The sequence below is a fragment of the Melanerpes formicivorus genome, unplaced genomic scaffold, assembly GCF_026170545.1.
Source record: "Melanerpes formicivorus ecotype bairdi unplaced genomic scaffold, bMelFor1.0.p_v2 SCAF_1, whole genome shotgun sequence".
In the NCBI taxonomy this organism is placed as follows: domain Eukaryota; kingdom Metazoa; phylum Chordata; class Aves; order Piciformes; family Picidae; genus Melanerpes; species Melanerpes formicivorus.
The window spans coordinates 24,909,088-24,919,802 of record NW_027142353.1 but is presented as its reverse complement, the minus strand read 5'-3'; the positions used below and the strand labels follow the sequence as shown (position 1 = coordinate 24,919,802).

Genomic DNA, 10,715 nt, shown 5'->3' with positions numbered 1-10,715 from the left:
CGTAGTTCACCCGTCCCCATCCCCCCGATAAATTTACTCCGAGGCTCTTCTCCGCAGTTCTGAGGCTAAGGTTTGTGAAGGCTCCGTGCTGGAGCCAGTGCGGAATAGAGCAGTGAAGCTGGTGAAGGTCCTGGAGAATAAATCTTACGAGGAGCAACTGAAGGAGCTGGCGCTCTTTAATTTGGAAAAGAAGAGGCTGAGGGAATGCTCTCTACAACTACCTGAAAGGACGTTGTAGAGAGGCTGGTGGTCTCTTCGTACAGGTAATTAGTGCTGGAACAAGAGGGAATGGCCTCAGTCTATGACTGGGTAGGTTTAGACTGGGCATTAGGAAAAATTTTGTCAGGGAAAGCGTGGTCAGGCTTTGTAATGCGCTGCCCAGGGAAGTGGTTGAGTTACCAACCCTGGATGTGTTTAAAAGTCGTTTGGATGTGGTGCTTGGGGATGTGGTTTAGGGGTGAGCTTTGCAGAGTAGGGTTATCGGTTGGAGTTGGAGATCCTGAGGGTCTTTTCCAACCTGAATGTTTCTGTGAGTCTGTGATAAGACTCTCCTTCAGCTGCTGCAGCCTTGAGGTGAAAATATGTCAAGACTTTGTAATGATAGAGTATGATGTGTCAGGAGGTTTTCTGCCTTTATCAACCAGTCATTTTTGATATCACACAGATTAGGGAATCATTATGCACTAGGGCACTCCTGGAAAACATCAACTTTTACTACTGGAAAACAGATGGTGTGAACCATTAAAATGCCTGCTTTGAAATAATTCAGGCACTGGCCAATAGATTTTGGAGCAGGTATGCCTGGTACAAGACAAGCAACCGTCTGCATTTGCTGTAATGGAGAAGGAAAAGCTGTGTCTGGGTTACAGCATAGAGAAGGCTGCAATGATGGTGGCTGGCTGCAAGCAAAGAGTACCTTTGTGAGAAAAATGTATCCATATTCCCTCTCCTGATCTATTTGCAGTAGCTGTGCTTTGATGTAAAACTGTTTGAATTCAGTTATTTCACCCTGTTAATAGTTAGGTCAGATTTTCATCTTGCACTGTGTTACCTCTTTGGGGCTCTTTCTTCCATTTCACTGTTGAACGTGTGCTACAGACAGCTACTACTCATTTTATGCCTGCAGTAAAACATAGATCTGTTTTGCCTTTTTGAAACTCAACTGCATTTGTAGGTCTGCTACTTTTTTATGTGTTGGTAATCAGGATCCTGACGAATGCAAAATCCTCATTGGTCTTTCCATTAGATCACTTAGTGATCACTTGTCCTCTTGATAGTGGTTTATTTAGATCCAACAGTCCTGTCTAGTAAGCATTCTCATCATGTTCAACTTTCCTAAAGACACCTTTAGATGTCCAAATAGCTTCCATGGCAGAAGAGAAGATGCAATTCAACTTCTGTACCTTCAGCTCTCTGAAACTTTTGGCTTGTCCACTCATCTTATGGGTTTAAAATCTCTTCAAAATCAGTGCTGTTAACAGCATGTGTATTTGTTGGTTTGTGGATCTTTCTACATACGACAGAAACTGTTTGAGATTTTGATACTGCTCGGAAATTGCTAAGTGGTGAAGCCAGTGATTTGCTCATAACTGGCATGTTGCCCTCATTTTTCAGTGAGAATGAGGTGAATTTAGATACCGTAGAATCATGGAATGGTTTGAGTTGTAAGGGACCTTTAAGGGTCATCTAGTCCAACACCCCTGCAATGAACAAGCACATCTTTGACTTAATCCGGTTGCTTGAAGCCCTGTCCAACCTGACCTTGAATATTTCCAGGGATGGACCATCTATCACCTCCCTAAGAAACCTGTTTAAGTGTTTCACCACACTCACTGTAAAAATGTCTTTCTTATATCTAGTCTGATCTATCCTCATTTGGATTAAATATCTCAGTAGAGAATCAAGTTTGAAATATTGTGAAATGCAAAAAAATGAATTGAATTAAATTAAATATGAAAGTGAGGAGTAGGTGCTAACCCCTAAGGTCAAAGTCTTAGCTGGGGAAGAAAAAAAAAACGATGCACAGGAAGTGTGGGGGCTGGAAGAAAAGAAAATGATCTTGTTGAAGATGGGTAACGGTTAAGAGCAGCCATAGTCACAGGGAGCTGTCTGACATGTAGAGAGGACTTGTGATCTGCAGGATCTTGGAATGGCACAGCGAACATTCTATGAAGGTGAGGAAACAGGCACAGAAATAAGTGTAGAGTATGTTATTTGTTAGCATCTTTACATTGTCAAAGCAGAGTACATGATCTCAAGTTGCTCTGCAATGTTTGTGTGTTATGTGCTGCTTTCTCATGTTCTCTGAAAGAATCAGCTCATCAGAGTGAGCTGTTTCTGGGGCTGGACCTCTGAGAATTTTTTGTTTGAGCTATGCTGGGAGGCTAATTCAGTGCTGCTCCAGTGGCTCTACTCATGTGGGCTTCAGTTCCATTTCTGCAATGGGAAGCTGCCCTGACATCACCACTCATCACCACTGTTTTGTCCCTTCATTAGGAGGGATGTAGGTGTGCAGGCAGGCAGGATTGATATATGGTGCTGTGAACTGCAAGATCTTTGTGTGCTGATGGTAGTAGCTTAAAAATTAATTTATATGGGAATGGGAAGGGGTGGTGGTGGAATAATGTTATGTAGTTTCAAATAATACCTAAGTTTCTCTTTCAAATCTAGAATTAGTACTGAGGAGTGTGATGTTGATAGATCTCCTGCTTATAACTTTTCACACTTCTGAAAGTATGTCAGTTAAACTGCTTTACAAATTTGCACTCTGGTTTCTTAGATCTTGAAAGGAAGAGGAAAGCTCCACAGTCATATTAAAACTTTCTCACTGTGTAGAGGTTTCTGTATGCATAGTTACACTGAGAAGCTTCTTTCTTACTTCTGTTCTAAAAATACCTATAGGTACTGTATGCTGGTGCTGGCATGTAGCTTCTTCCTGCTGGTTTTAAATTGCTCTCTCCAAGTGATTTCAATGCTTGTGCCTGTGAACCTGATCCATTTAAAGTGTGTGTGTTCACTTTGAGTTTGTACATGGAAAAAAAAAAATTCCTTTAAATTGAAAAAGTGTCCTTGTTTCTGGCTTGAGTATTTTAACTGAAGTGAGGTCTCTGAAACAGAGGCATGTGTTGAAATAGGAGAGGTTCCCCAATCTGGCCTGGGAGAAAGTGTCAATCTTTTGTAGAAGATTTCAGACACAGCCCTTAGCTCAGATGTTTTTTGCCAGATAAATGAAAAGTATGCGACCTTCTACTGCCTGCATTTAGAAGCTTTTCCTCTTGATGTCTTCAGCCCCAAACCCATGTGGATTCCTGTTTCAAACCCCATATTTAAGTACTGCAGACCTGCCAGGATGCAGCCCTTGGAAATCCCAATTTCACAAAGGCAGAATATCTGAATTGCTCCCATGGTGTGACCTGCTGTCTGCTGCCTGCAGCATGAGTAAGCTTTGGGGCAGGGAGATGGGAGAAGGTGTTGTCTTAGTTTTGAATCAATTAGTTATCTTAGTTTTGAATCAATCTACAAGAAAACTAGTCTGGAAACAGGCTGAATTTGATCATCTGGGAGCATCCATGGCAGGCACTGATGTGGAGAAGGATGGAAAGTGAAACAACTGGCTTTTTCATGTCACCCAACAGCATTCTTCAATTATTTTACAGAATTCTTACCTTTTCATATAAAAATTGTCTTTTCTAGGCTCAAAGGCATGACATTACTTTCTGCAACCCATCTTCCCACCAATCTGCCCACCATTTCATGTATAAACTGCTAAGAAAGCAATCTGCAATTAAACTGATTGTCTTTAACTTTTTTGCTGTCTTGTTTTTAGCTTGGCTGGTAAAGCTGTCCTGTCTCTTCCATTTCTTTCATCCTGTTAGTCAGTGTCAGGCCTCAGTTTGACAGGGAAACAGGTGTCTCCAACAGCAAAGTTAGTTCCTACAAATTTTGTGAAAGTCAGTGGCAAAAATTAGGCAGACATGGGTAAGTGCCCCTTTTCCCCAAAGAAAGGCTGCAGCCTCAACTAGGTAACTATGTGTTCTGTGTGACCTGCCAGCAATCCCAAGAGGGTCTGCATGGTTCAGAATTGTAATCAGAGGAGGTGTCAGGAGGCTTCAAGGACGTAGGAGGACAGGGACTGAAGGTATTATGGAGAAATTGAAGCTGGGGCTTGGCAAATTGTTTGTGGGGACATCCGGCTCAGTCCATAAGAAACCATCTTTTGTTGGGTCTGCTGCTTGTGGAACACTTTTCCCTACAGTTAGCTGGAAGATATAAACCAATTGTTGTTTAGGTGGTTTTTCTAAAATGAATAACCATGATACTTATGTTTGTTCCCTGCAGCAGGTTTTAATACCTTGCAGCAGAGATGAGTGAGTCCCATTGATTTTGTCAGAACAACCAAGATCATATTTGGCTTTGTTTTTTCAGTGAGTTTAATTTTAGGAAACTCACCTCATCCGTGCTGATTCCTCTCTTTCATACCTGCAGTACTACTCCATTATGGCTATGGGGTGTGCAAAGAATGAGCTAAAGGATGTTTAATCCTTGCACAGAAGCCAACAAAGGGAAAAGCATTTTAAGGAAAGGAAGGAAATACAATTTTCTTTTGCTTCTTCATGGTGCTCACAATAGCACAAGCCTTCAGCATACATTTGAATACTGAGAAAGAAATAATTATTTGCACCACAAAAGGCAACTTTTATTACAAAGCTATACTACTGATTATAATTAGGCTTCTCTTTATGTGTATTTAAAGAAATTGTGTAAGCATAAAAGTAAGACTTAGCCTAGAGTTATTTTTGGCTTCATTAAGATTTTCTTTTACATCTTATATCCCTTAGATTTCTCTTGAGAGGCACTTGAGTTGATTATGTTGGTCAGTATGCAAGGTAATATGCCTCCTCTTGTGATGTCTATGTAGTCGTAGTCAAAAAAAAACAACCCTAAAGGTGTTGAGCCAAGCTAGATGTGGAGGGAGGAAGATAAAATGCTCTTGGCTTGCTTTGCTATCAGTCTAGATTTTTCCATTCTCCTAGAAGTTTCTGTTGTCAGTAGAGATAAAACAAGTATTCTCTCATTTGCTGTAGAGTATCTCTGACATCTGTAAGTTAATAGTCTGTTGAAGAGTCTTGCCCTCCTAGTCTCAGGATGGAAGGACAGATTCATTCATAGCAATACCTAAACTGAAAATAAATACCGATGTTTTGGGAGGTGAAACCTATCCTTTGTGTTTACTTGTGTGCTGGGTATCCAGATTTCCAAAGTCCCTTAAATCCCATGGAGTCCTCCTTGTAGTGGAACTTAGCAGCCTGACCTTTATAAAATGTTTTCTCCCTCTACCCCTCTGTTTCCCAGAACTGAAAGATGTAGAGGGGTACCTCAGGTGTATACGTGTTCATGCTCAGTGTTATAGGATAGCAATCTGGAACAAAAAAATTATTTAGCATGCTATAATGGTAGCTCACTGTTTGACACAGCAAAGATGGGCAGAGTCCAACGGCATGACATTTAACGCATCCAAGTGCCGGGTTCTGCACATTGGCCACAACAACCCCATGCAGTGCTACAGGCTGGGGTCAGAGTGGCTGGAGAGCAGCCAGGCAGAGAGGGACCTGGGGGTGCTGGTTGATGGTAGGCTGAACATGAGCCTGCAGTGTGCCCAGGCAGCCAAGAGGGCCAATGGCATCCTGGCCTGCATTAAGAACAGTGTGGCCAGCAGGAGCAGGGAGGTCATTCTGCCCCTGTACACTGCACTGGTTAGGCCACACCTCGAGTACTGTGTCCAGTTCTGGGCCCCTCAGTTTAGGAAGGATGTTGACTTGCTGGAACGAGTCCAGAGAAGGGCAACGAAGTTAGTGAGGGGCTTGGAACACAAGCCCTATGAGGAGAGACTGAGGGAGCTGGGGCTGCTTAGCCTGGAGAGGAGGAGACTCAGGGGTGACCTTATTGCTCTCTACAACTACCTGAAGGAGGGTTGTAAACAGGCAGAGGTTGGTCTCTTCTCCCAGGCAGCCAGCACCAGAACAAGAGGACACAGTCTCAGGCTGCGCCAGGGGAAGTTCAGGCTGGAGGTCAGGAGGAAGTTTTACACAGAGAGAGTGATTGCCCATTGGAATGGGCTGCCTGGGGAGGTGGTGGAGTCGCCGTCACTGGAGGTGTTCAGGAAGAGACTTGACAGGGTGCTTGGTTACATGGGTTAGTTGATTGGGTGGTGTTGGGTGATAGGTTGGACGCGATGATCTTGAAGGTCTCTTCCAACCTGGTTTATTCTATTCTAAAGGTATGGGAGCTACTGCAGTCAGCTAGTTGGACACAGAGAAGGGAGGAAGCATACCAGAACATGCATGTGAGCCAGAAATAATACAACATATATGTGCTCTGGTGTTTTAAAAACTTTGTGTCTTGGGGCATAGTTTTGGTCAGCCAAGTAAAAGTACTGATGTGTATTTGAAACGTGAGCTAGCAGTGTGCCCAGGTGGCCAGGAGGGCCAATGGCATCCTGGCCTGCATCGAGGATAGTGTGGCCAGCAGGAGCAGGGAAGTCATTGTGTCCCTGTACTCTGCACTGCTTGGGCCTCACCTTGAGTACTATGTCCAGTTCTGGGCCCTTCAGTTTAAGAAGGACATTGAGACACTTGAACATGTCCAGAGAAGGGCAACAAGGCTGGGGAGAGGCCTTGAGCACAAGCCCTAAGAGGAGAGGCTGAGGGAGATGGGATTTTTTTAGCTTGGAGGAGGCTCAGGGAGACCTTATTGTTATCTACAACTACCTGAAGGGTGGTTGTAGCCAGGAGGGAGTTGGTCTCTTCTCCCAGGCACCCAGCACCAGAACAAGAGGACACAGTCTGAAGCTGCCAGGGGAGGTTTAGGCTCGAGATGAGGAGAAAGTTCTTCACCGAGTGAGTTGTTCGCCATTGGAATGTGCTGCCCAGGGAGGTGGTGGAGTCATCGTCCCTGGAGGTGTTCAAGAGGGGATTGGATTTGGCACTGGGTGCCGTGGTTTAGTCATGAGGTCTGTGGTGACAGGTTGGACTTGATGATCTTTGAGGTCTCTTCCAACCTTGGTGATTCTGTGATTCTGTGAAATGTGCATGCTGTGTATTACAGGAATATGCCTACTTGCTTAAGAGTTTGCTTTTTTAGACTTTGGGATAGTGAGGTAGTGAACAATGTGAAAACTATCTGTTGACTTAGCACACATTGCACAGACTGTAGCTTGAGCAGCTGCACAGGTTTTTACTCATCTCCCTTAACTGTAAAGAGGAATCTTCATCACTGCAGTTCATCACTAGCACAGACAACAAAATTCTTGGCATGTTTTCTGGTTATCTAAGATGAAATTCAATTTATTGGCGCTTCTTAAGGAAATACGGACTTGCAATGTTTGAAAAAAATCACATACAGATATCAACTTCTACTTTGCTCAATTCACTGTACCAGCCAGATGCAGCCTTCTTACACCACAATGTCATACCTTGGCACTTGCATCCTTCAGTTTAATAAAGAAATCAAATCAATGGCTGCATGAGGTACAATACATGTAAAACAGGAAATAGCTAAAATGAGTATAAGTATGCATGCTTCAGCTGTCCCCCACAGCAAACTCCTGGCCAAGCTGTCAGCCCAGGGCTTGGACAGGAGCACACTGCGATGGGTTAGGAACTGGCTGGAGGGCCGAGCCCAGAGAGTGGTGGTGAATGGTGCCACATCCAGCTGGCAGCCAGTCACTAGTGAAGTCCCCCAGGGATCAGTGCTGGGCCCTGTGCTCTTTAACATCTTTATTGATGATCTGGATGAGGGCATTGAGTCGATCATCATCAGTAAATTTGCAGACGACACCAAGCTGGGGGCAGGAGTTGATCTGCTGGAGGGTAGAGAGGCTCTGCAGAGGGACCTCGACAGGCTGGACAGATGGGCAGAGTCCAACGGCATGAGATTTAACACATCCAAGTGCCGGGTTCTGCACATTGGCCACAGCAACCCCATGCAGTGCTACAGGCTGGGGTCAGAGTGGATGGAGAGCAGCCAGGCAGAGAGGGACCTGGGTATACTGGTTGATGGTAGGCTGAACATGAGCCAGCAGTGTGCCCAGGTGGCCAGGAGGGCCAATGGCATCCTGGCCTGCATCAGGAACAGTGTGGCCAGCAGGAGCAGGGAGGTCATTCTGCCCCTGTACACTGCCCTGGTTCGGCCACACCTTGAGTCCTGTGTCCAGTTCTGGGCTCCTCAGTTTAGGAAGGATGTTGACTTGCTGGAACGTGTCCAGAGAAGGGCAACAGAGTTGGTGAGGGGTTTGGAACACAAGCCCTATGAGGAGAGGCTGAGGGAGCTGGAGTTGCTTAGCCTGGAGAGGAGGAGACTCAGGGGCGACCTTATTGCTCTCTACAACTACCTGAAGGGGAGTTGTAGACAGGCAGAGGTTGGTCTCTTCTCCCAGGCAACCAGTACCAGAACAAGAGGACACAGTCTCAGGCTATGCCAGGGGAGGTTCAGGCTGGAGGTCAGGAGGAAGTTTTACACAGAGAGAGTGATTGCCCATTGGAATGGGCTGCCCGGGGAGGTGGTGGTGTCACCATCGCTGGAGGTGTTCAGGAAGAGACTTGACAGGGTGATTGGTTGCATGGGTTAGTTGGTTAGGTGGTGGTGGATGATGGGTTGGACACGATGATCTTGAAGGTCTCTTCCAACCTGGTTTGTTCTGTTCTGTTCTGTTCTATTTCCTTGAAAAGCAGCTTTGCAGCATATTTGGAATGCTTGGTTTTTTTTTCCTTTTTTCATTTCTCCCCTCCCCATGTTTATTGTTGTCACTAGCATTATCCTCTGAAGGGTATTTTTTAACTCCTATCATTGTTGTTGCTTTGAAGCATATAGGTTTTCAAAGACATGACAAGAACAGTATTGCAGATTCTGTTTGCATGTACAGTTTTGTTGTTCTGCTGAAGTGGGTGAGAATTTAATTTCAGGGAATGAAAAGAGTATTTTTAATTAATCACAATCTACTGAGACACTAAACTTAATCCCTTGAATCTCTTGCCAAGACTTGTTTTATTTATTTGTCTTCCCAGATAGAAAGCTGCTTTAATCACTTTGCAGTCCTTATACTGAACTTTTCATACTGAACCGTGCATCAGCATGCACACCAGAGGAGCTCTTCACCATTTCATGGAAACTTTTTAGCAGAAAAATATCTAAATAAATAAATAAAAGGGAACATGTTCCCATGGCAAGAAGACAAAACCTCACATGTTATCTAAATATTAGGTAGCTTGCAACAACTGTTCTTGCAGGTGCATTGGGTGTTTTGCATAATCACATTTGCATTTTGACAGATCTGTGCTCACTCTGTGAATCCCCTCCTCATTTTGCATCCCTAGACACTTGCATTGTGTAGCAGCAAGAACTGAGCATGCTTTTTCTTGTGACAGGCTATTGAGTCTGTGATTTGTTCAGGGGGGCCCTGTACACCCCCATTTTCAGACAGCATTGGCTACTTCATGAATTCCTAACTTAAGGGTCAAAACTGGGTGTGGTTTCATTGTTTTGGTGCTGGATTTAAAAATGCTGTGATGTGACAAACAGCAATGTATCTCTGCATCTTTTAAAAAAAATTGTGGTCAGACAGGGCTAGAGGCAATGGGCACAACTTGAAACACAGGAGCATCCATCTTAACACTGGGGAACATATTTCCCTGTGAGGGTAAAGGAGCTGTAGCACTGGTTTCTCAAGAAGGTTGTGGCTGTCTAGACATGGTCCAGATCAACTAGCTCTTGGTGGCCCTTCTAGAGAGGGGGTTGGACCATATGACCTTGTGGTGGTTTAGGCTGCGTGCAGGCCCAGATGCCACTGCACAGGCCACACCTGGGAGGTCCCAAAAGGGAGCCCAGCCCAGTGGGTGGTCACAGGAAGCCAGGTATTTCACTCACAATGCCCTGCTCCCCTATAAAACATCAGCACGGGGTCTTCTCGTCCTCTTTCATCCCTTGCCGCTGCCTAGGTAAAATGGCATGAGCTGCCTCCCTTGGGCCTGCCCAGGCCCAAGGCTGGGCTGTGGGGCAAGAAAGAGTCCTGGGGGGCAGTTTTGGGTGTACCCTCAGGTAGGGATGGGACATTCTTGGGTATGTTTTGGGATAGCTCTCTCTCTTTGTCATGGTGCTTGTGGTTTTCTGTAAAACTTTAATTGTTTTTCCATTTAAACTTTCCACCATTTTTGCAATCTGTTTTGTCTGAGTCTGTCTTTTGCCTGTGGTGGGAAAATTGGTCTCCCAACCCACTACAGACCTCCAGAGGTGCTGGCCAACCTGAACCATTCTGGGATTCTGTGAGATACTGTTCAGTCAAAGACACTAATTTTCACTAATGCTATATAAGATCACATCTTCTTTGTACAACAATCAGAAATGCTTTTGACCCAGAAGAGGCTGTTCATCTTGACTACCTGTATCAAGTAAATTAATTGTGAGGGCATAACCTATTGGTCCTCAGCACTTAGATGGGGAAGGAAGCTCAATGGGTCTGAAGGGTTCTTTACAATTTACTATGATATGTCAAAAAAAATTAATTCTTTTTCAGAAAGAGGAGACATCTTATAAAACACTAATTAAATCAGTAAAGATTACATAAGTGAAATAATTGGCTGGAGGGATGCTGGCTTCAGTTTAAAAATCAAGTGCTAGAGAAAGGAGAATTCTTTGCAAACTAATTTCTTCAGCTTGAATTT

The 10,715-nt window shown here is 44.4% G+C and overlaps 1 protein-coding gene across 1 annotated transcript in view; it reads left to right on the top strand.

Moving 5' to 3' along the window:
• Positions 1–11: 11 nt before the first annotated feature.
• RASA3 (RAS p21 protein activator 3) overlaps positions 12–10,715 on the top strand; it is a 207,188-nt gene continuing 196,484 nt past the window's right edge. The window contains exon 1 of the mRNA XM_068137253.1: positions 12–263. The gene's annotated coding sequence lies outside the window, so the exon portion shown is untranslated. The remainder of the gene's footprint in view (positions 264–10,715) is intronic.